Source organism: Balaenoptera borealis (genome assembly GCF_965194805.1).
Source record: "Balaenoptera borealis genome assembly, chromosome: 20".
NCBI lineage: Eukaryota > Metazoa > Chordata > Mammalia > Artiodactyla > Balaenopteridae > Balaenoptera > Balaenoptera borealis.
The window spans coordinates 46,239,615-46,263,465 of record NC_138879.1 but is presented as its reverse complement, the minus strand read 5'-3'; the positions used below and the strand labels follow the sequence as shown (position 1 = coordinate 46,263,465).

Sequence of the window (23,851 nt, the reverse complement as noted above, 5' to 3'; positions counted from 1 at the left end):
AGCATTGTGTCTAAAAAAAACAGTCTGCTTACCTTAATTTTAAAATGCTTTATTGCTAAAAAATGCTAACCCTCATCTGAGCCTTCAGCAAGTCTTGATCTTTTTGGTGGTGGAGGGTTTGAAATATTGCAAGAAATACCAAAAGGTAACACAGAGACATGAAGTGAGCAAATGCTGTTGAAAAAATGGCACCAGTAGACTTGCTCTACTCAGGGTTGCCACAAACCTTAAAAAAACCTTAAAAAAAAATATGCAGTATCTGTGAAGCGCAATAAAGAGAAGCACAACAAAACAAGGTATGCCTGTATTTATTGTGTGAGGTCGAGCTTTAACTTTACCTTTTTTCCAAATGGACAGTCATTTATTCCAATACCATTTATTTAGCTCATTCTCACTTCACTGATTTGAAATGCTATTCGTATTATATATTAAGTCCTATTGACATGTTTTCTTTCATACACCAATACCACATTTTTACTTAATGTAGATTTAGTGGACATTTTGATATCTTGTATCACAAGGCCTACCTCAGTGTATGTGTTTTTTAAATATCTTAGCTACTCTTGCTTATTTTCCAGGTAAGTCTCAGAAACAGATGGTCAATTTCTACTTTTAAAAACCCTATTGGGATTTTGATTTAAATTGTACTGAACTAGGTTTAGGAAGAATTAACAGCTTTATAAAATGAGCCTACTCGATGAGGAATGCGGTATGTGTGTCTGTTTATCCACTGTTTTTAAAATGTCCTTCATTTAAATTTTACACTTTTCCTCATACAGTAGTTACACATTTCTTATTAGGTATATTCATGGGTGTTTTATAAAGTTTTTGTTGCTCTTGTGAATGAGCTCTTCTTTCCCATGATGTTTTCTAATTAGTCCCTGTAGGTGTGTAGTAAAATTGCTTTTTATAGTATTTGCTTTTGTATCAGACCACCTTGCTAAACTCTCGGTCCTAATGTCTAATAGATATTTTAGTTGATTTTCTTGACTTCTCTGGGTGGATGATTATATCATCTGTAAATGGGTTTTCTCTAAGTGTAACTCTTCATCGCTTTGCCTTAGGCTTTAGTGTAGTGTTAAAGAGGAGCCATGCTGGTGGTCTTATCTTGTTTTCCATTGTAAAAGGGATGCTTTTTATGTTTTCTAAATAGATGTATTGTGTGCTGTAGGTTCCAGCATAGATCACTTACCAAGTTGAAGATATTTCCTACTATTCCCAATTTCAAATATTTTTAAATTAGATATAGTTATTGAATTTTATTACGTGTTTTTTGGACATCTGTTGGAAGAATAATATTTCCCCCCTTTCCTGGGAATGCAGTGACACGCTGAGTTGCAAAAGTTGAATTGTCCTTTCACGCTGTTTGCATTATTTGTTAACATATTGCTGGAATTGTTTTACTAATATTTTAAGATTTTTTCATTCAAATATTTGTTGAATCTTTGGTGCTCCCTTTGTCCAGCTTACATATGATTTGTTGAATGATTTAGGTGTAGTCTTCCATCTTTTTCTAGCTCTAAAACAGTTCTTTAGCAGAAATACTGTACTTTAAAAGCCTAGAACCAAGAAGTCCTACTCCAAATGTTATAATTTTATGAAATTGTTTTGCCTTTCAAATTCTTAAATTTCCTTGTTCTATTGAATAAGTGTGTTTATCGTCCATGATACTTTTAAAATCTAGATTTGTCCTCTGCAGAAATGGATGAACATAATTATAATAATTGATAATTCAGTGATTGAAGCCGGGCATTCATTTATGATTTAAGAGCTTTTTTTCTCTCGTTGGTGGGTAAAGAGACTAATAATAATATTTTTAAAAGGCATGAGATGTCTCTTTGATTTTAAATCAGTACTGTTTTTGTGCTTGTTTCTGATCCTTGAATAGGTAATATAGCCTTAAAAGGTAGAATGTTATTTAAAAGGTGCTCAAATAAGTTTACATCAAGTGAATTAATCTTCTAGGTGTTATGGCCTTCAAATATGAAGGAGAAGTTAATTGTCAGAGTAAAAGGTACATTTGTGTTTTCATTAGCAGTGATAACTTTGTGTGGCTTTATCTGCACTTGTGCTGCTTTGAAGTCAGTAGAGCAGTAATTGGCTTGGAACAGAGAGGAAAAAAGCTGTCAAATTTGGCCTTACTGGAAACCAGTTAACTGAAGAGTAACTCTGCATAACGAAGATGAACAGGAATGGCGAGGTTGTGTTGCACTCAAGGCAAGATTTCTTTGATAAATCTGATTGAATTTTTTTTTCTAAATTACTGTTCTTCGGATTGTGTGCTCACCTGTAATCACTCCTGAAATTGGGCAATTTCTTTAGACTTACACTGAGAAACCACTGCCCAAAGCCAAATAATTAAGGATGTTGTCATTCTCTGGCTCCAAGAGCTGTTGGACCTTGGAGTAATGGAGGGGCTAAACTACAGATCCTCTTGCTCCCTCTCTTCTTGGGTTTCTCCAGTAAATGTGAATCTTCTTAATTACCGTGTGCAAAATTGCCTTGGGGCTAAAGAACAGTGGTGTAGATGCTATCACATAATGTTTCTGAATTTCTAAGGTGAAAGCAAAAAAATAATAATAATCAGTATCTTAACTACTTTCAGATAGAGTTAGAGTTAGCTTTGCATTGTTAGAATTATACAGGATGTTGCTTCCACTAACATAATTAGATTTAACTTGAAGAAATGTGCTAAAAACATCAAGGCCTTTTTAGGTGTTCCTGTGATTTGGAAAGGATGCAGCAGATGATTTATAAATAGATTGCTAGTACTGCACACCAAAGGGCACATTTGGGCTCACTTCCTTTTTGCAGGTTGTGCAAATTGGGCAACTCTTGTTTTTTGGGTTAATCTGTTTTTAGAGGGGTGTGACCCTTCTTTTAGTAACCTGAGGGATTTGGCATTAGTTATATGTCTGTTAAAGCCACAGAATCCAGAGGCTTGTATTCCTCTCAAATAAAGAGAAACTTCAGTGTTAGCCTGTACTAGAGTGGGTTTTTTTTTAATTGTAAGTTCAGTTTTCCAGATGTAGAAGACATAGAATTATTTGATTTTTTTTTTTTTTTTTTTGATGATGAGCTAAATGGTTCAAATTGTTGCTATGTTTTGGGGAGAATAATATCTGCCTCATTTCAGGGGACTGTGGAGATCAAATGAGATAGTTAATAAGAAAGAACAATAACATTTTCAGTTAACGATTATGTTACTTTTGTCATTTGTACTTAATGTTTATTGACAAAGATTCACGTGGATATTCATGATCCGTAACAAGACATTTCAAGCCCTGAGAATTCTAATTGTGGACCTCATATCGCTTGTCTTCTGTGGTGTCTGTATTCTTAAAACTTCATGCCACAGATAGGCAGGCCTGTTTACAACCCAAGACGCCTCAGTACCTCAACAAAAGGCTGATCAGGTTTATGAGCTTAGTACCTCAACAAAAGGCTGATCAGGTTTATGAGCTTAGCATCTTATCTGTGCATCTCATCTCTGTTGTTCTTTGAATTCTGTGTAATAAAAGCCAGTTGATCTTCATAAGGAATAAATTGAATGAGAGTATTTATGATTTTTCTTCACTGATTTTAAATAAGTATCACTTATAACAGAGAGCTCTTAAGAGAGATGTCATATCTTTGGGACTCTCCTCTGTCCCAGGTACCTTTAAATTACTGTGTTTCTCCTAAAATATACCCAATTCTCATGAACACCAAAAAATTTTAACTTCCTATTATTTTATCATCTTTATTTTGGGGGGGAAATTTAGTTTGAGAAGTTGGGACATCTATCGGAGAATGTGAATTCTCAGTGTAAATTTTTCTTCCTAGGAGGGGAATGAAATAGATTTAGACGATGTGTGAAGCTCAACTTTTTGGACGTCCCTTTGACCAGATTTGGTATAGATCATTCTATCAACCCCACACCTGTCATGCTCATTCCTCCCCAGTAAAATCTCACACTCAATTCTTAAAGTATCCCATTCATTAAATACTCTATTTAGAAATTCTTAAAAGGTGTCTTGGGTCACATATTCATTATCTTACTTGTCATTTGTTCTTGTGGCTGATAGTAATAGTCTGGTGTTTGGAATGACACAGACCTGAGTTCCAATCAGTTTCACCACCTGTAAGCTCTTTGACCTTCAGTATGTTCAACATATCATAAAACCACCATGAGCCTTGGTTTCCTTATCAATAAAATGGAACTTATAGTGTCTATTAATATTAATGTAGTTCATTTAAGTTAATTAAATGTAATATTTATAAAGTACTGCAAATAGTATGCACTCAGTAAATGGTAGCTAATATTTTTGCTCTTTTGACATGAGCCAAAGTATAGGAGAAAGAATTAGAGTGGTACGCCAGCCTGGTGGTAAAAATTCCATCATATGCATAATTGTCATGGGAGTTACAAAGAAATACAAGACATGGTTCTTGCAGTCAGAATGCTCAGTCTGTTGAGAGATATAAGACAGATCAATAAAAGGATAAATAAGAACACAATTTAGCACATGCTAAGTGGCAGACGAATGGTGCAGTTGGTGCTTTAGGTATTCAGAGGACAAAAAGTTATTGTGAATGAGCCTTTATGGTAGGATTTGAGCTGGAATGCTGACCTTTATTTCTGGTCCTCTTAAATGTCTTGATCTGTATAAGCAGAGGTAAAGGGTACTTGAGTGGTGAGAGAAAAGGAAGACTAATATGGCAGATGTCATGGCCGTATTACAGATGGTTTTCAGTGAATGACTGCTATTAATCATTTGTGGTAAGAAGGAGAATCCAGAAATACTTTTGTATAGACTGATAATGTTCTTTAGAAAATAGGTATGAGCATATTTGGGATATATCATGTGGGCAGAATTTTAATCGCGTTTTTATCAAGTACCCACTGACTACACAGCACAGTAACCAGCATTTGCAGGCTTTACATAGCTTATTTAGGAAGGCTGCCAATTTTACAAGGCTGTTGTTGAATTAGTACCAGTGGTTGGTAGCGCAGTGTGAAATCCCCATAGGCAGCATAAGAACAGAAATCATTAAACTATCTGCTAGTGGCTTTATGGTTAAAAGAAAGAAAGGAAGGAGGGAAGGAGGGAGGAAAGAAAGAAACATTCAAGTAATCCAAAGCAAAACCTCATTCCCTGCTTTCTCCAGGTGCATAGCTCTAGATATTGTTACATCAGCACCGTGTGGTAGGCAAGGTGGTTCCCATGGCACAGAGGGCTTGTAATATTTCCAGTGGAGTGAGCTGTAAGGGGAAGGGTGTGCTGATTTTGTTCTTAACGGCTTGGCTACCAGTTTAATGGCCTGGTTGTCAATTAATGGCTCATCTTATTTAGAGTTGTATAAGCAATGTACAGCTCCTTAGTTTAAGCAGACATGGAAACCATCCTAGTGGACAGGGGGATCTTTTACACATATGTAAGTAAGCCTATAATTATATATCAATAAAGACCAAGAACTATATAAATGCCCAAATGATAGCTTAACAATATTGATTCAAAGAAGAGTTACTGCAGCTACTAAAAATTTAGCAGATTGTGCCTTATTATACTCTCCTGCACTGAGAGAAATGCCAAACTGAAACTGTATTTATTTCCATTTAGTGATTCTAACTAAATGAATTTAAACCCAGTGTAATTTTTTTTCAGAGTTAAAGAAAAACTAAAGATTGTAGACTGGCTAGTTATCATCTCTCTAACTTAAAGATTGAAAGCCATTGTTATTTTAATCATACTTTATTACTTACCTCCTTGGAAATATACTTGAGTATATCCATTGAGAACCTACCTTAGTCCTGGCTGTTCATGAGTTGGGGCCTGTTCACTTTTGTGTCTCGCCTGTGGTCAGTCTCAGTTATCTTGGTAGTCCGCCGCTATGCTCACACTGCTAGAATTCTTTCTTGCCATTTTACACACTTGGAGAAGTTCTCAGCAAGGCCATATGCCCCGTTTGTCAGAAAATGATAGTGTCGTAAGAATGTTTATTATGCTTCTTAAAGAAATGATAACATCTAGTTTCTTCCTCAACTAAAATCAAAATCAACCAATAAATATGGAATATCAGTGCTCCTCTTTATGGCAGTCTTACAAATCCATTTGAGGAAATTTTTCAAATGGAGAATCTCTTTTGCTTTAAAAAGCCTGTCTACCTTATACACAGTAAAGTTGATAATATCTCATTCTTTACCACCCACTCAGCTTAAAAGTGAACGTGTCCTGGGTGAGCGATTTTTTTTTTTTTTTTTTAATGGAACTGGTCTTACTGGTACTTAAAATCAACAAAGCAAAAAGTATTGGTTATTTTTTAATATTGCAGATAATGCGTGTTTATTATAGAAAAAACAGAAAACACTGAGGCATTCCTCCTCTCCCCCAAAAGCATTATCCTTACTCTTTTTTTTTTTTCTTTAAAAATAATTTATTAGTTTTGGATCACAAAATATAGGGAAGACACAAGGGCAATGCCTGTGACCCCTTGGGCCGTACTTCCCTTCCATAAACACCTTTTAAAACCCCAGACTCGTGCTGCCCAAGCATTCTCTCACATCCTAACAGCTGCAGAGTATAGTACCTGACCATGTGGGAAGCTTAGACTCCCCGTAGGCGACGTGAGTGGCCCTTCCAATTAGGTCTTCCAGCTCACTTTTGCCAGTATTGCAACAGCACGGGTTGTTCAAACTGTCCATGTCCTAAAACTCTCATGAATGAATAGTTCACAGGCAAATTCTGCCTGCACAGCCCTTACAACTGTCTACGCTTTTAAAAAAGCCTTTCTTAAACAGCAGTGGCTAAGGCCCCTTCGCTATACCCAGTCTTCTAAGTCCCAGGCTGCCTGTGGCACCTGGATGGCAGCCCCTGGGGGTCCCCCACATCCTAGGGTGGTGATGGAGGAAGGGCAGGCCAGGCCAAGCATGAAGAAGAAACGGTCAATTTTATTGGGCTCAGACTAAGAATCCATGGGTCTTGAGGACCTCTGTGAATTGGTCGATTTTCTTCTCTATGTTCTTTTCAGCCTGCTTCCGTAGCCTCATGAGCTGCTTCTTTTTGCGGTAGTGGATCTTGGCCTTCTCCTTTCTCTTCTCCTCCAGTGTAGCCGTTACTGCCTGGTACTTGCAGCCAGCCTCATGAGCCAGGCGCCCTAGGTAGGCAAACTTCCGTGTAGGCTTCAGACGCACAACCTTGAGGGTGGCAGGAACCACCACCCGCTGTTTCTTGTCATAGGGCGGCGGGATCCCATCAAACACCTTGAGGCGGTCCCGAGCGGCCTGGCCTCGCTTGGTCCTGTGGGGCAGCATGCCTCGCACTGTCCGCCAGAAGATGCGGCTGGGGGCTCGGAAGTGGTAGGGGCCACGGGAGGGGTTGGTGTTCATCCGCTTGCGGAGGAATGCCAGGTACTTCAACTTGTTTCTATAGAAATTGCCAGAAATGTTGATGCCCTCACAGCGCACAACCACCACCTTTCGACCCAGAAGCACCTGCTTAGCCACGATGGCCGCCAGGCGGCCCCGGAGATGGCCTCGGCCATCGAGAACCAGGACCTGCCCCTCCGCCATCTTCGGCAGCCGCCTGGGAAAGCTATCCTTATTCTTATCTCCCAAATATATTTACTGTTAGTACCATCCAGGCATTTCTATGTATGTGTATACTTTTATTTATTTATTTATTTATTTATTTTATGTATGTATATACTTTTAAAAATGGGATTGTCCTCTATCGTTTGCTTTGTACTCTGTTTTTCTTTTTTTTTTTTCACTTAGCATATTGGGAACATCCTGTCATTGTCCTCAAATGAGTTTCTTTCATATCCTTTTTGAGAGTTGTTTGTTTTCCATAGAACTGAATTCTGTCTGCCCTGTTGCTGCACATTTTGATTGTGCTCAGTTTTTTGCAGTTATAAACAAAGCCTCACTGAATGAATATCCTTGTGCCTAAATCTTTACACATGTCCCTGAAGGAAATACCCTAAAACTCATTTCTGGGATTGCTAGACCAAAGGGTATACATATTTCTAGAGTTTTTGATATAGATTGCCAGTTTGCTCACCAGAAATGTTGTACCAGTCTACACTCCCACCAACAATTTTAGTAATTCATTTTCATAGTGCTGGTAAAATAATAAAAAATAAAATCAAGGTAGATACAATTTTATCCTTCAATTCATCTGAACCAGTTGGAGACCCAGAAAAGTTGATCCTTATTTGTCTTTCCTATCAGGAATTGCTTTCATACCGAAGCACTAATGGAAAATTTGTAAGCTATTTGAGTAGAACTTATGGAAAGATGAAATAATAGTGCATTGATAAGATGAAGAAATTAATTATCCCGAGATGGTGTTGAATATATCTGTAGTGTTTGTGAATTTAGGTTTGCTCCCCATGTTTTTATTTTATTCTAAAATCATCACCATTTTTGACTTAGAGATTTCTGAGCCAAAAGATAACTGACACTTACCTAGGGTCCTGCAGCAAATTAACCTTGAACATTTCATTGTTTTCTGTTTAGGAAGTGTTAAGCATCATTGAGATTTCTCAAAGTTCTATCTTATTAAGGATACTGAAATTTTAAACGATGATCATATACCTTAGTTTGTTAATGCTTGTAACTATACTTACAAAGTTAGAATTTCCTCATCTTGTTTATAGGAAGCAGTGGGTATATTTCTCAAAGTTGAGGAGGTGAACTTTTTAGGGAACAAGCCGTTTAAAATCTTGAAAAAAAGTTTTCATCTTTGAGGTTATTTCAATATTGAATATAGGAGAAAGGAGAAGAGTGTATGTATTTCTCTTTTTTTAAATAAATTTATTTATTTATTTTATTTTTGGCTGCGTTGGGTCTTTGTTGCTGTGTGCGGGCTTTCTCTAGCTGTGGCGAGCAGGGGCTACTCTCGGTTGCCGTGCGCGGGCTTCTCATTGTGGTGGCTTGTCTTGTTGTGGAGCACAGGCTCTTGTTGTGTCTCACGGGCTTCAGCAGTTGTGGCGTGTAGGCTCAGTAGTTGTGGCTCACAGGCTTAGTTGCTCCGCGGCACTTGAGATCTTCCCAGACCAGGCTCAAACCCGTGTCCCCTGCATTGGCAGGCGGACTCTTAACCATTGCGCCACCAGAAATACACCAGAAATACATACATACATATTTCTTAAAGCTCTTAAAGAGTCTTACTTTGAATGTCCCTGAAGATCTAAATAGTACTCAGAGGGGCTTCTGGCAGACTTAAAGAAAAAAGATGGGAAGGAGAAAGGAATGTTAGAATGCAGGCCACATTTGCATGCTGGATTCAGTAGTATTGGTTGCCTGCCTCTGTCCAAAACCGAACTCCTTCCTTACTGAAGGTGTGTGTTTAAATCACAGGCGGAGAAAGTTTTGGGGTGAAGTTTCACTTTTTTGTAGTGGCAGCAGTCCTGGACATGCTGCTGAAACACAGAGGATGAGTTCAGCACCTTCTCTACAGATGGTATCTCTGCCCACAGCTCATCTCTTTTACATAGCAAGCCTTTGTTCTCTGGAGAGTGGACCTCTGTGGGTTGGCCAGTCCAACTACTGTCGGAGACTGAAGGTGACTGATACGGAGTCCAAAGGTCAAAATGGACCAATGTGGGGTGGGTCTGGCTTTAAGGGGGAAAAGTATCTTTTTGGCCTGCAGCCATCAAAAATTGAATTTGCTGCACGGGAAATGTTCAGTTCATCAGCTTCAGCCTTTCAGAAGAAAAAGCCACCAGCTGTCTCTCAGTCCACAGGAGCAGGAAAGAAACAAAACATTATTTAAAGGGTGTGCTTTAATTGAACTGGATTGTGTTAGGGCTTTCACTTCAGAGATGATTTCTGTGGCACTGTCACTCTGCTCTGCGTACTGTAAGGTAGCAGATATTAAATCAAAAACTGAAGGTAATCCATAATCACTGGGGTCTTTTGTTGGGTTTCAGAATGAAACGTCAGTTAGGTTAGATTCAGGTACTTCATTTGCTGACATCACCGTTTGGCCTTTTATTAGGACGTGATAGACCACAAAAATGGGAAAGGCAAATAATATTTGCATTTCTAATTTGGTCTACTGCTTTTAAATTAAATTGGCTTTTACTAAGTATTTTGTTAACTTCAGAATTTAGGTACTACAAATATGTGATCACCAACCTGATTAAAAGTCTACTTGTTAGTGATTGTCCTTTAAGTTAGTAGTGGTCCTTGTATGCAGTCATTAAGATTGTAAGCTATTATCCTGTCCTCTAGCCTAGTGGAAAGATTGCAAGCAGGACTAGCTACATAATTTGCAGGGCCCAGTACCTAATGAAAATGTGGGCCCCCCTGTTTGAAAAGCATTAAGAATTTCAAGACAGCAACAGCAGAGCATTGAACCAAATGCAAGCCCCTTTCAAGCACCGACCTTGTGCAGCTGCACAGATCGCACATCCATGAAGTGGGCCCTGACCTTGGGATATGAAATTAAATATAGACTTGGGACTTCCCTGGCGGTCCAGTGGCTAAGACTTCCCCTTCCAATCCAGGGGGTGCGGGTTCGATCCCTGGTCTGGGCGCTAAGATCCCACATGCCTCTTGGCCAAAAAAAAAACAGAACATAAAACAGAAGCAATATTGTAACATATTCAATAAAGACTTTAAAAATGGTCCACATCAAAAACTTAAAAAAAGAAAAAAAGAAATCAGATATACTCAATGTTGATCAGAACTTTGCTACTTATTCTACTTGCTGCTTATTCTTTGCTACTTATTTGTGTCTATTTGAACCTCTGTTTTCTCTTTCCATTCTGTATCTTCCTTTTCTGTCTTTTCATGTTCTGTTCCATCCTGTCACCAAAGTTGGAGAACTTGCAGCAAGAATTGGGAGTATGTATACTTCTGCCCATAGTTCATGTGAGCACATTCTGGAATAATATTTCCTTCCATTTGGCTGGTGGAACAAACAAGGTTAGGATTTTCTTTAAGGAAAGGTAATTAATTGATTTAACTAAAAATACATATTCTGTGTCAAAGTTTAAAAAGTGCTTTCACAATTAACGTAACATTTAGTTCAAACAATTACACTTTTGAGGTAGCATTTCCCCCCACATTTTATACATAACAAAAGTAAGCCTCAGAGAGGTTAAGAGATTTTCTCAAGGTCAGCCAGCTGGTAAGTGAGGTTCAAGTCCATCCCTTGCAATGCTGTACTTTCTCACTACTTCATTCTGCCTCTACAGTTCTGCAAGACCGAAGATTAGGTGACAGAATAACTTGCTTTCTTAAGATTGATCTGTTTTACAGAATTTTCTGCCGATTTTCCAAGAATAACTGCTGGGATAGAATCATTAATATTTGCAACAAGTTTTTACTTCTGTTATTTCCTATAACCCTTGCAAATAACCCTTTGTAGTAATATTTTAGCATCATTTTAAAGGAAAGAGATTGACGTTCAAAGAGATTAAATGACTTATTCAGGTTATATAATTAATAAATGTAAGAGCGGTGACTAAAATCCAAGTCCTCTTTATATCTCATGCTTTTTTACTACGCTATATTTGCCTCCAATTAATTTTGTATCTCCACTTAGTAAATACCTGTTCATTCATGTATTGATCACCTACAATGTTCTAGGCACTGGCAATGATCCAAAAAGACCAACTCTCAGCTCTTAGAACTTACATTCCAGAATGTAAATAAACTATTGTAAATAATCAGCTGGTGATATGGCTATAAAGAAAAAATAAAGCAGGACAAAAAAGATGGAAAGTAACCTGGGAGAAGGAGTGCTATTTTAGAGAAAATGGTCAGGAAACTGATAAATTTTTTGAGCCACAAACTGAAGTATAGACATTTGGTATAAATGTATAAATCAATTTTTTAGGTATGACAATCTAAACAATATGAGGCCACTGCATTTACGGACATAATAACAGTAGATAAGGATTGTTGGGGCTTCCCTGGTGGCGCAGTGGTTAAGAATTCGCCTGCCGATGCAGGGGGCACGGGTTCGAGCCCTGGTCTGGGAAGATCCCGCATGCCGCGGAGCAACTAAGCCCATGCACCACAACTACTGAGCCCGAGTGCCGCAACTACTGAAGCCCACGCGCCTAGAGCCCGTGCTCCACAACAAGAGAAGCCACTGCAATGAGAAGACCACGCCCCGCAACAAAAAGTAGCCCCCGCTCGCCACAACTAGAGAAAGCCCCGCGCGCAGCAACAAAGACCCAACGCAGACAAAAATAAATTAATTTTTTTAAAAAAATAGATAAGGATTGTTAACTTACATAAACATTAGCCTTTACAGTAACACTTATACCTTGCATTTAATCTCCTCTCCCATGTAGCATGGATTATAAAATCATAAGCTCAAAAAAGCTCTAAATCTAGTCATTTCCTTCATGCTAAATCACTACCACATAAAGCAGTGTTTAATGTATTGGCGATCTTGGATTTTTCACACTGTTAGAATATAAGTACAGTAATGGCATGCTACATGAAATGGCATGCTCTGGGTAGCTATTAAAAAATTCTGGAGTATCCAGCAGGTTTAGGAAATGTAAAACCTCATTTGCTGGTCAGATTTGACTTTAATGAATTTCAAAATCTTGTCCAAAATCCTTTATTGTACTGAAATTCTGTTATATCTTGTACTTCAGGGCTTCAGTAAGTGAACTTTCACCTAATGCTTGGGAATCTTTGTGATATAAGCAAGTTTATTATAGAGGGATTTCCAGAAATGAGGAGAGGAGGCAGTGTTATGGGGCAGGTAAGGGGGCCTTTTCATAGGATTTGCCTTTTGTGTGCTTTAGAATGGCAAGAGTCCAAAGTATTAATAGAAGACCCTTAGAAAGCCCCAGGCCTTATCTGTTCCTCTGGTTTCAAAGTTAAATCCAAGCACCAATCATTCAGTGTTTACCTCTTGTTAAAGCTGAGTTGTTGTCTGCTAAAAGATGAGGTGGGGGGGAGGGGGTCGGAGGACTGTTAATTCCCAGTTGCTCATAGTCTCCTGAGGGCAACTACAAGGTTCCTTTAATCCAGAGTTTTAAACTATGTTCATGAATACAATGAAATGATATGCAAAGGTGGGTGTATATATTTTTAGTACATTTATTTTTCTGCAGGAAAAAGCCGTAACTTTCATCAAATTCTCAAAGGAATGTAATGCCCTTCCCCTCACCCCAAATTAAGAACCTGGAATAGACTATTTTAGGCATTTGACTTAGAAATTAAGTAAGGTGTTTTTAAGCTGTTTGACCTTCCCAGTGAGATTCATTTATCCATTTTTAAGCAATCACTCATGATTTCCCCACAATGAAAGATTTTGAACTACCATTTTGTCTCTATTGAGAAGGATTATGCAGCCTTGTGAGTTCTCTCTCTCTCTAATAACCTTGGAGTAGATATTCCAAGAATGGTATTTGCTTTGCTAAAGAAGACTTGGAATATTACTGTAAAGCCTGAATGTTTGTGTTCCTCAGCAAATAGTCACAACCTGTGTGGTGAGTGAAAAGAGAAGCAGTATTGGGGTAAAGTATTTCTGGTGCTTTGAACTATATCCAGGAAGGCAGAAATAACTTAAAGTTGTTATTTGAAGTAAAAGTCGTGAGAAGAATTAGGAGAATTTCTAAATACATTTAAGCCAGATTCTTATTAAATTATAAAGAGCTTGTTGAGAAGTTTGGGGACGACTGCCCTGGGCTTAGATATTTAGTGGAATGAGTGTGCTATTTAATGTGTTGTGCACTGAGAGTCAAAGTATTCTCCAACCCATTAAACCATTCTTTGCTATTCAAGACCAGTTTCTGCAGCCTACAGCGTATAGTTACAAATTTTTAGAAGTGTGAGCAATTAAGTTTTATGTGCCATTTTTGCTTTCTTGCCATCTCACATAATTCATTTATTTAGGCCTTAATCCAGTGCATATTTGGCAAAAAAAAAAATCTGCGTTTCGCATATAAAGCTGTGAGAAAACTCAGACCAGTTTATCTCTCTTAGAAATTAAACACCCTTTAAAAAAGCTTATTTATTTACATCCTAGAATTTTGTCCTACAAGAGGATTCAGTTTTTCAGTGTCAACTGAGAATATTTAGATGTAGTTATTTTTCATTAAGTAGGATTTTAATGCAGAGGAAACAGAGAATGGAGTTTTTTTCAGAATTCACACTATTTAAAATATTTTTCTATGTTGCTTTTAGTTTAGAAGTAAATATTGGAAAATGAATATACAAGTACTGTATAAGCTGTATGTGTAGTTGTTTTCTCTTTGCTGACTGTTTGTTAAATATGTCACTGTAGAAATGTTAAAATATATAGGAAGAGAAAAAACAACATTCAAAATGTTGCCTTTTTAGCATTAACCATTAATCTGAAAAAAATGCCTCTTCAGTGACACTGAAAAAAACTGGGAAAACATCCAACATCTGCTTATCTTTCCTGCAGTGGAAATGTTCATAATTGCAATGTGCAGTTTCCTTTGAATGAAGATAAACAGATTTCTATTTGTTATACTTATGTTTCAGAAGTATGTTTACTGAATTCTTTAAATGTATTTAATTTTTTTCACCTCACAGTTGGGGAGGTACCAAAAACATCTGATTGTTATTGGGGTTTTCTTAGCTTTCTCTTGAGGGCAATTGTGTTTTTCTTTAAGATATTTTCCTCAGACTTTTTCTTTTGACCCCAGGTTTAGGGGCCCATTACAGAATATATCCACCCAAGCAGGTTCCTCCATTACCTGCATTGCCATGTCCCTGACTCAGTTCAACACAGTCTTTATTATAAAATCCATGTTCCATAAGCTTTTTAAAATACATAAGTCAATTTTGTCCCCATTTGGTTCTTCCTTTGCTGGATGATGGATCCAAGAGGCTGTCAGCTGGACACTGCTAGAGGACTCTACCAGTCTGACCCTGGTGTTTTTGACATAGTGGGGATTCCCGAGTTGAAAACCCATTTGTTCCAGTTCCCAGGAGATCAAACGGCTGAATATTTTACCCTGTTGACCTAGGCAGCTCTTTGGCTAAGGCATGGTGAGCAATCCTGGCGAGCGAGTTATCTAAATGATATTCACTGCTTTGCTTTAGTCATGACTGTGCTGGAGTTATGTATGGTAGAGATTGTTCTATGCATACTAGAGATTATACATCTGTTCACAGTGAGATAAAATTGAGCATTGGTTGTTCTATTGGTTGCCAAGGAATGCATCAATATAGGTTTTCTTTCTTAGTGTCTTTCCCCCTCAGCTGAGGTAATAACCCCACCATTCTGACCCTAAGCCTAGGACTGAGTCTCCTATCTTTAGAGGGGTATGCATACCTTGTCTAAATATAGCGAGGTGTGGACTTGGCTAATGTGGAAAAAGACAGTAGAATGACCTTAGCTGGTCTTCATTACTAGTGTTACAATTATATTTAAAGAAATAAGGACACTATTTTAGTTCTGCTTATATGTAGAGATGCTTTTTTCCAGCTGCTCCTTGGGTTAAAAGGTTTTATGCGCTAAACCAAAAAATTGTTTTAAAAGCTAAAGTGAATCACTTCAGAAAGAAGCCAGGAGTTCATTCCATATGAAAACATGCCCATGGGACTTCTTGGTGGCGCAGTGGTTAAGAATCCGCCTGCCAATGCAGGGGACACGGGTTCAAGCCCTGGTCCGAGAAGATCCCACATGCCGCGGAACAACTAAGCCCGTGTGCCACAACTACTGAGCCTGTGCTCTAGAGCCTGCGATCCACAACTACTGAGCCTGCGTGCTGCAACTACTGAAGCCCACAAGCCTAGAGCCGGTGCTCTGCAACAAGAGAAGCCACCACAGTGAGAAGCCCGCGCACCGCAACGAAGAGGAGCCCCCACTCACCGCAACCAGAGCAAGCCCGCACGCAGCAACGAAGACCCAACGCAGTCAAAAATATAATAAATAAATAAATTAATTAATTAAATTTATTTTTTAAAAAATATGCCTGGGGGTGGTTTCTTTTTCTATTTCATTGACCAACAGTTAACATTTATTCAGAATTTAAAAGGTAAAGCCTAAGCTTCATGTACTTTAGGATAATAACTTGTATTTATATAATTCTGGTACTTGATACTTTTTAGAAAGCTTGCACAAACTTTTGTCAACTAAGAAGAAAGGATATTTTATCCCTAAGCATGTGAGACAGGATAGATAGAACTAATCCTGTTTTACAAATGGAGAAACTCAGAGGTAGAATGGCTTTCTAGAGGACCAAGTGAATCAGTAATATGGCCAATTCGGGTGACTCCAGTACACCACCTTTTTAGCTCAGGCAGGCAACTTGTACCCTCTTTTATGAGTGTAAAACGACTCAAGCAGCCGTTTCATCCTTTTCTTTTTTAATTGATCAACACTGGAGTGGGGGAGGGATGGGATTCCATTTGCAGAAAAATTTTCCAGTGGAATCAGGAATCCAGTGGACAGATTAACCGTTTGGTTACTGAGCAGAAACCTGTAGGATTTAACATCACATTTGCAGAGGCATCCAGCTCACTGTGACATAACCCTTTAGGGGCATTCTTTGAGAGTTACCTCTTCTGCTGTGAAAAACCTAGTTGGTATTTTTGACTGTTTAATACTATAGGAATATGGTGATCTCATCTTGAACTAATGGAATAATTTTAAGGTTCCTAGTGGTAATCTCCTAAAATCACAAACTTAAGAGTTTATAATGTTGAATGAGGAAATTGAGGTCCGATTGTCTCAGGCCATATTATACAATTCATTGGTGACAGAGCAAGAACTCTAGGTCACCTGACTGTCAGTTCCATGCTTTTTCCTCTCTACCTTTACATGTTTCCCTGCAGCAGGTGAGATACTAACCTTCTGTTTGTAAATAGAGAATCTGCCTAAAGTGCTAAAACTGACTCAAAGGCACCAAACCATATGTAAAGTGAAATTAGAAAACCCTGGTCCGGCTTCCCTGGTGGCGCAGTGGTTGAGAATCTGCCTGCCAATGCAGGGGACACGGGTTCGAGCCCTGGTCCGGAAAGATCCCACATGCCGTGGAGCAACTAGGCCCGTGAGCCACAACTACTGAGCCTGCGCTTCTGGAGCCTGTGCTCCGCAACAAGAGAGGCCACGACAGTGAGAGGCCCGCACACCACGATGAAGAGCGGCCCCCGCTCGCCACAACTAGAGAAAGCCCTCGCACAGAAACGAAGACCCAACACACCCAAAAATAAATAAATCAATAAATAAATTTATTAAAAAAAAAAGCCCTGGTCAGCTGAGTCCTGGCCAGGTGTGCCCCTACTGTCTTCCCCAAGACAACGAAGAAAGGTTTGATACAGCCACCTCATCACATTTTTAATCATCTTTCACTCTAGCATCTTATTTAGTGTTATGAACCCACTTAACAGAAGAGAAATAAGAAGCAAAGTTAGTTGGCTTTTATAACGTGGCAACTTTACTGTGATTTAAGTATATTCCCCAGGTTATTCCGGTCCTTTCCTCTGGATATCCTGTGGTTAATGTTTAATATAAATTCTTTCTAAGTTCTCCAGAGCTATGTTTTACACAACCACAGATTTTAGAGTTGGGGAAATTAATTATCTATGAGAACTGCCTTCTCATAGATAGTCTTTAATAATGGGTGGCTTAATTTAGCTGAGAGCCAAAGAGATTAGCATTACCAGCTCAGCAGTTCTTCACTGATGTCCTATTCTAATGTAATACAGATAAATGTGTAAAATTCACTTGCCTTCTTTTGATTGAAGTTGGCCTCAGGTTTCTGGTTCATTTTTTGCTTGTTATTATGTGCAGACAATTAACCTTGCTTTCTTTACGATTGGTTTAAAATGGTGGTTTCACAACTTAGCTGCACTATCTTCCGTTTAAGTTGAGCCCTGACTGTATCATCTGTATACTGTCATATCCGTTGAGTAGGGGATTAGGAAGGAGGGAAGTCCTTTGTGTAAAAGTATTCTCTTCAGCTGTTCTTCCTTGATGCTGGAAGTTTGGTGCCTGGCAGGAAATGATTTAGACATGTGTGATAACAAAGTGACGACGTGAGGAAGAATTGCCTGTAAGTTTCCCTGGCTTGTGCAGGATGATTGGCTGTCAGCTGGCAGATAGGTTAAGGCAAATTTGATCTCCAAATCTGAGGATTAGTGAAGTAAAACTTAAGAGAAAGTTGAGGTGGTGAAAAAAACCTATTTTGAGAAAAGTTTGGACAGAAGCAGGTGGTATGAAAGTTAATGTCCATGTCAATAAGACTTCTTTTTTGACCCTCTCGCGTGAGAGTCTGTAAAGCATTGGGATTTGTTAAAGGAAAAGATCTGTCTGAAGAGTCAGGAGGTGCAAAGAAAAAGACATTCTTTGATTGCAAGGAATTGACACATATCAAAGCTTTCTCTCTCAGATTTTTTCTTAGAATTTGAATTTCTTTACAGAGTAAATTTTCCATCGGTACCAGAAAGTAAACTAGACGAATATCCCTAAGATATCCATCTTCTCTTCATTCCCATTAGCTCAGATAAGACTACCCTTCTCTCCTTCTTGCCTGAAACACTAAAGTAACATCTGTCTCCCTATTTCTAAGTCTCAACCCCTTCCAATCCATTCTCCATACTGTAGTTAGAGGAAGCTTTCTAGAAATGGAAACTATGGATCTCTGTTATCCTCAGGGTAAAGTCCAAATTCTTTGGCAAGTAATATAAGACCCTTCAGATCTATGACCTGCTTACCTCTCCCCATGTTTACTTTGACCCTTCCTCTTAACTCTTTCACCATATAGTAAGATTATAGGGGCTTCCCTGGTGGTCCAGTGAGTAAGACTCCACACTCTCGAATGCAGGGGGCCCAGGTTCCATCCCTGGTCGAGGAACTAGATCCTGCATGCATGCCGCAACTAAGAGTCCGCACGCTGCAACTAAGAAGCCTACGTGCCGCAACTAAGACCCGGCACAGCCAAAATAAATAAATAAATAAATAAATATTTAAAAAAAAAGATTATATTAGCAGGTTGGGTAGCTTTAGCCAAACAAATTTATATAAATACAGATTATCAGCTCCACTGTCAAGTTAGCAGTAAGGGGAGCTCATATAGGACCTAGAAGAGGCTACTATGCTTGAACAAGAAGTCTCTAAAATCTTTTGTAGTAAACTCACTCAGAAGGCAGATGTAGGACAGTAACCCACACAGCACACCCAACTTCTCAGAAAAGGGAAGTTCAAGAAAGGATAACAAATAAAAACTTTGTAAGAACTTTGCAAGTAAGTTGAAAGTTCTTCTGTGAATAGAAGTTCCCCACTTGCATCAGGCATGATTGAAGGCTGCAAAGAACAAGTAAGGCAGGCTCTCCCTGTGATGTGTGTTGCAGACCTCAGGGCTCACACACCCTATGTACACACAAACACCAGAGAAGAGGTTTTACAGTGAGTGACTTTCATACTTTATTATCCTTCGAAATGTGCTTGAGTCTTCAGCATTGTTTCTGTTGTCATTTTCAGATCACATTTATTAAATACTCTGTACATGGTGTTAGAGCGGGCACTATATAAAGCAGTGTCAACGGACTCTCCTTTCAGTGCCTCACACACAAAGAAGCAAACAATACAGACCTAGGAAGATTCATCTCATTAAACAGAAGTAAAGTTTAACATACAGCAAAGCAAGGCGGTGGAACAAGTGTATTATCTTTGCTTTTACATGAATTTTTCTGTACATGATAAACATTTTTATTTGAAATTGAAGCAAGAAGGGAGGAGTAGGGAAGCTTGCTTCCCACTCAGATTTTTATACAGTAGGTTGTGCCCTATCTCTTCTACCACAGAGAGATAGCCTCTCTCTGCAAAGAGCTGAGTGGTGCTGCTGACAAAGAACCTCAATCACTTGAGTGGAGACATATGGGCAGCTTGAGTCCTCCTTGTTTGAGTAGCAGACATTGCTGATGGCAAAGCATTTTGGGCAGAGAGGTGGCTCATAAATGAGGAACTTCATCTAAGAAACTGTGGGTTTCTCAGCCCTAAGGGTACTAATTGTTGGTTTCTTCACAGCTCACTTTCTCTCAGGCCCCACCCGTCACTTCAGAGAACTTGTTGACGACAGCTTTACTTTCTCAAGTCTTGTACAAAGGCAGATGTCTCTGAAAATGCAGCTTACGCAAAACATCTGTGTGCATGACTCTGTTCCCACGGTGTGTTTTCCTGTACTGCTCCCCCCCCCCCTTTTTTGGGTTCTTTTTTAAAATTGAAAACACAGTATAACCATCATTAAAAAGAAATTTGCAAAAAGAGAAAAAAATCACCCACAATGCCTCCATCCTTACTAATAGCCATTTCCACTCCTGCCGTATTACCTTCCTATTCTTTACATGCATAGCTTTTTGTCTGGTTATGTCCTTTTTCTTAAGCCGAATTTCAGATACTTTGTCATTCAGCCACTTCCCTTTTTTTCCCCCTGATCCTGGCATCATCTTTTGGTTTTCGGTCTTGAGTTACTGAAAGGGCATTACAGCTTATCAGCATTTTGTCAGTGAGTCCCCTTTCTCTTATTTTCCTTTCCTAGATCCAAGTATTCTAGTGTTTAGAGTATGGCTGAGATCCAACCTTTATTTTTAAAAGTAAGACACATATATGTGCAGGATTTTTAATTTTCTTAACGTTTAAAAACTGGTGTTTTAAATTATATTGACTTTCAAGGCACATTGCTGTGCCCATCCCAGGGAAGCCTCATTTAGGAAGAAACATATCTACAAACTAGAAATATTGATTTGCTGCATTAAATATATTTATTAAAATGTTGATAAGCATGTAAAAATGGAACTAGAATATATATTCTTTACCCTGATAGATGAGAGGAAAGGAAATATACAAGAAAAGTAAAAGCTAAGTAAATAGAAGAAACAGATTAGTCCATATATCAATATTTATCATAAATATAAATAAACATTTCAACTCACACAGCCCTCCAAAAAGAAAAAAAATATGCACTTTTAAGAATACCTTCAGCCACCTTCCTTTTAGACTTCCTGTGGTCCCCTGTGCTTAGGTATTTAAAGGGTAGACCTCTATGGTGTGTAGGGTCCCCTGATGACTAAGGAAGTCTGCAAGACTTACATACAGCCTTGCTATCTGTCTATTGCCATGTGAGAAGGTAAAAGATCCTCCTCAGGGTTGCAACTTTCCTTCCAATCATTGTGCAAAAAAATCTGCCTTTGGCAGTTAAAAATCATTTCCTTTTGTTCCTTATGTTTTCCTGTGTCCTGAGTTTCCACTTGGAGTAGTTTTAGGACCTAGCTCAACCAGTACCTAAAAACATTTAGGTGGAAGTTGTAAGATTGTTCCTACACTGGAGCAAATATGTGATGATTTACCATTTTTCCCTCCACCACATTTAAACACATAGGAAAATTTTTATTTACTCTTGAATCATTTTGATTTTAATATTTTCCTCTTTTTCCAAATCCTAACTAAAATGTTTGGAATTCTCATTGCTTCATATTGCACACTAGAGTATTGCAAAATACTACTGTGTGATCTCTTTGTCCCTAGCCCTCTGATTTCTTATGAATACTATCTGGAAAATAGGGAAGAAAGTGCTGTGGGTCATTGCTTCTGCATAAGTTTATCTAAAAATGTGAATTTAGTGAATTTGAAAAATTAACTATTAAACATTAAATCAGGCATCAGGAAAGCTCAATAAATTAAATTTGCAAGGAAAAGTGGAGTAACTTTTTCATCTGTATTGGTGGTACAATTCTGTGATGATTCTGTAAGGGGGAAGACAGTAGGAAACAAGGAACATCAGGTCGATTAAAAAATGTGAGCTGATTAAGACCAGAGACTGACTGCCATTTGCTTTTCTCTTTTCCCTTTTCTTTGACAGCTCCTTAAATTGTCCTTTGAACTTTGCCTTTTGCTGTTTGTTTTTTTCTCTTCCTTCTCATCCTCTTCCTCCTCTTGCTCCTTCATCATCATCATCATCATCATCATCATCATCGCTAGTATTACTATTTTACAAAAGTTAACTACTTTTTTAAGTGTCAGAACCTAAGCACTGGCAACAGTGTTCTTCCTAGATTTCATTGTGCATCAGTGTGCGGCTGAGAGGATCTGTAATGTGCATTAAGACAGTTACAAATATAAGGATTTTGCCCAAGGACTTTTTTTTTTTTTTTTTTAACATCATGTGTGTGTTTTTTTGTTTTATTTATTTATTTATTTATTTATTTTTGGCTGTGTTGGGTCTTCGTTTCTGTGCGAGGGCTTTCTCTAGTTGCGGCAAGTGGGGGCCACTCTTCATCGCGGTGCGCTGGCCTCTCACTATCGCGGCCTCTCTTGTTGTGAAGCACAGGCTCCGGACGTGCAGGCTCAGTAGTTGTGGCTCATGGGCCTAGTTGCTCCGCGGCATGTGGGATCTTCCCAGACCAGGGCTCGAACCCGTGTCCCCTGCATTGGCAGGCAGATTCTCAACCACTGCGCCACCAGGGAAGCCCGCCCAAGGACTTTTAAAAAGTCAGACAGTGCAGTGGATAGTAAAGAAGACCAGCGAGTAGATTTAAAAAAGAGTCAACATACTTTGCCATGCCTTTCTCTATTCCTCTTGGTTTGATAGTTCGAGAATTAGTATCTTTGAGAGACTTTTAAGAGTGCCTGTTGGCAAATTATTTCATTTTCTTAGCCTAGTAAGGTAGAGAACAACTATAGAAGAACTGGTTAGGCAAGGAAAATTGATAGACTAATGTTCTACAGACTGGGTTAAATTTTTGTGGCCAGTGAATTTTGAGAATTACTTGTAAGACTGCGGTAAAGTAGTACTGAACTAACTCAATTTAAAACCAAAACCAAAACATAAAACCTTGGTTATCTGATGATTTGAGAATTCTTTCTTAGAACCCTATCGGTACTCTAGTAGGTAGGTTACAGTGAGACTGCATTGTACAAAACAGGCAAAGAACTCAAGACTACTAAAGCCATGGAGTGGAGTTTCAAAGCACAAAACAAAACAGCATAATTTGGAAATAGGCCAAAATTTGATCCCTGCTTTGTCATGCTGATTGTGTAATTGGTAAGCTTAGGGAAGTTACCCTCAAAACCTTTGTTTCTTCATCTGTGAAATGGGAAGAATAACTTCCGTTCACGGAGTTGTTGCGAGAGAGTGATTGTAAAGCACCAGGCACCGTGCCTGACACAGGGTGGGTACTCAGTAAATGATAGTTACAGCATCTTTAAGTTTACTTCATAGTGCTCAGAGCCAGCACCTAACCACTTCCACCACCATCACACAACTCCCGGAGAGAACGTTTTGATGGACATGCCATAGTACCCGATTCCAGGTTTTCACAAAAAAAGTTTGTGAAGTTAATGGCAGAGTTGTTGCCATTATTATCAACAAACAATAGCTATTCAGTAGACAGCTGACTGTACAGGTCTGGGGCTTTGGTGATAAATCTGAGCTAGAGAACCAATTTGGGAGGCGAGATAGTCAGGCCTCAATGATCGTTCCCAATGATTCTTTTTTTTTTTTTTTCCCAATGATTCTTGCCTCCCACTATTTACATCCCTGTGTAGTTCCCTCCTGCATTAAATAGGGCTGACCTATGTAACTAATAGGATATTGCAGAAATTATGGTGTGTCACTTCCAAGGTTAAGTCATGAAATACCACACTTCTGCCTTGTTCCCCCTGGGATCACTTACTCAGGGGAAAGACAGCTGCCATGTCATAAGGTTAGTCAAGCAGACCATTGCATGGCAGAGAACTGAGGCCTCCTATCAATAGCCATGTAAGGGAGCAATCTTGGAAGCAAAGCAGATCTTCCCAGCCCCAGTCTAGGCTTTAGATTACTTCATTCTCATAAGAGACCCTGAGCCGGAACCACCAGCTGGCCTGCTCCTGGACTCTTAACCCACAGAAACTGTATGAGATAATAAATGATTTTG

General features: G+C 38.8%; 1 protein-coding gene and 1 pseudogene across 13 annotated transcripts in view; one reads left to right on the top strand and one right to left on the bottom strand.

Moving 5' to 3' along the window:
• Positions 1-23,851, top strand: part of SSH2 (slingshot protein phosphatase 2) — a 246,257-nt gene that overhangs the window by 142,648 nt on the left and 79,758 nt on the right. The gene's annotated exons all lie outside the window — the stretch shown is intronic.
• On the bottom strand, positions 6,912-7,595 carry LOC309618315 (large ribosomal subunit protein uL13 pseudogene; annotated as a pseudogene). Its single transcript has one exon. The product of its transcript is annotated as a large ribosomal subunit protein uL13 pseudogene (transcript).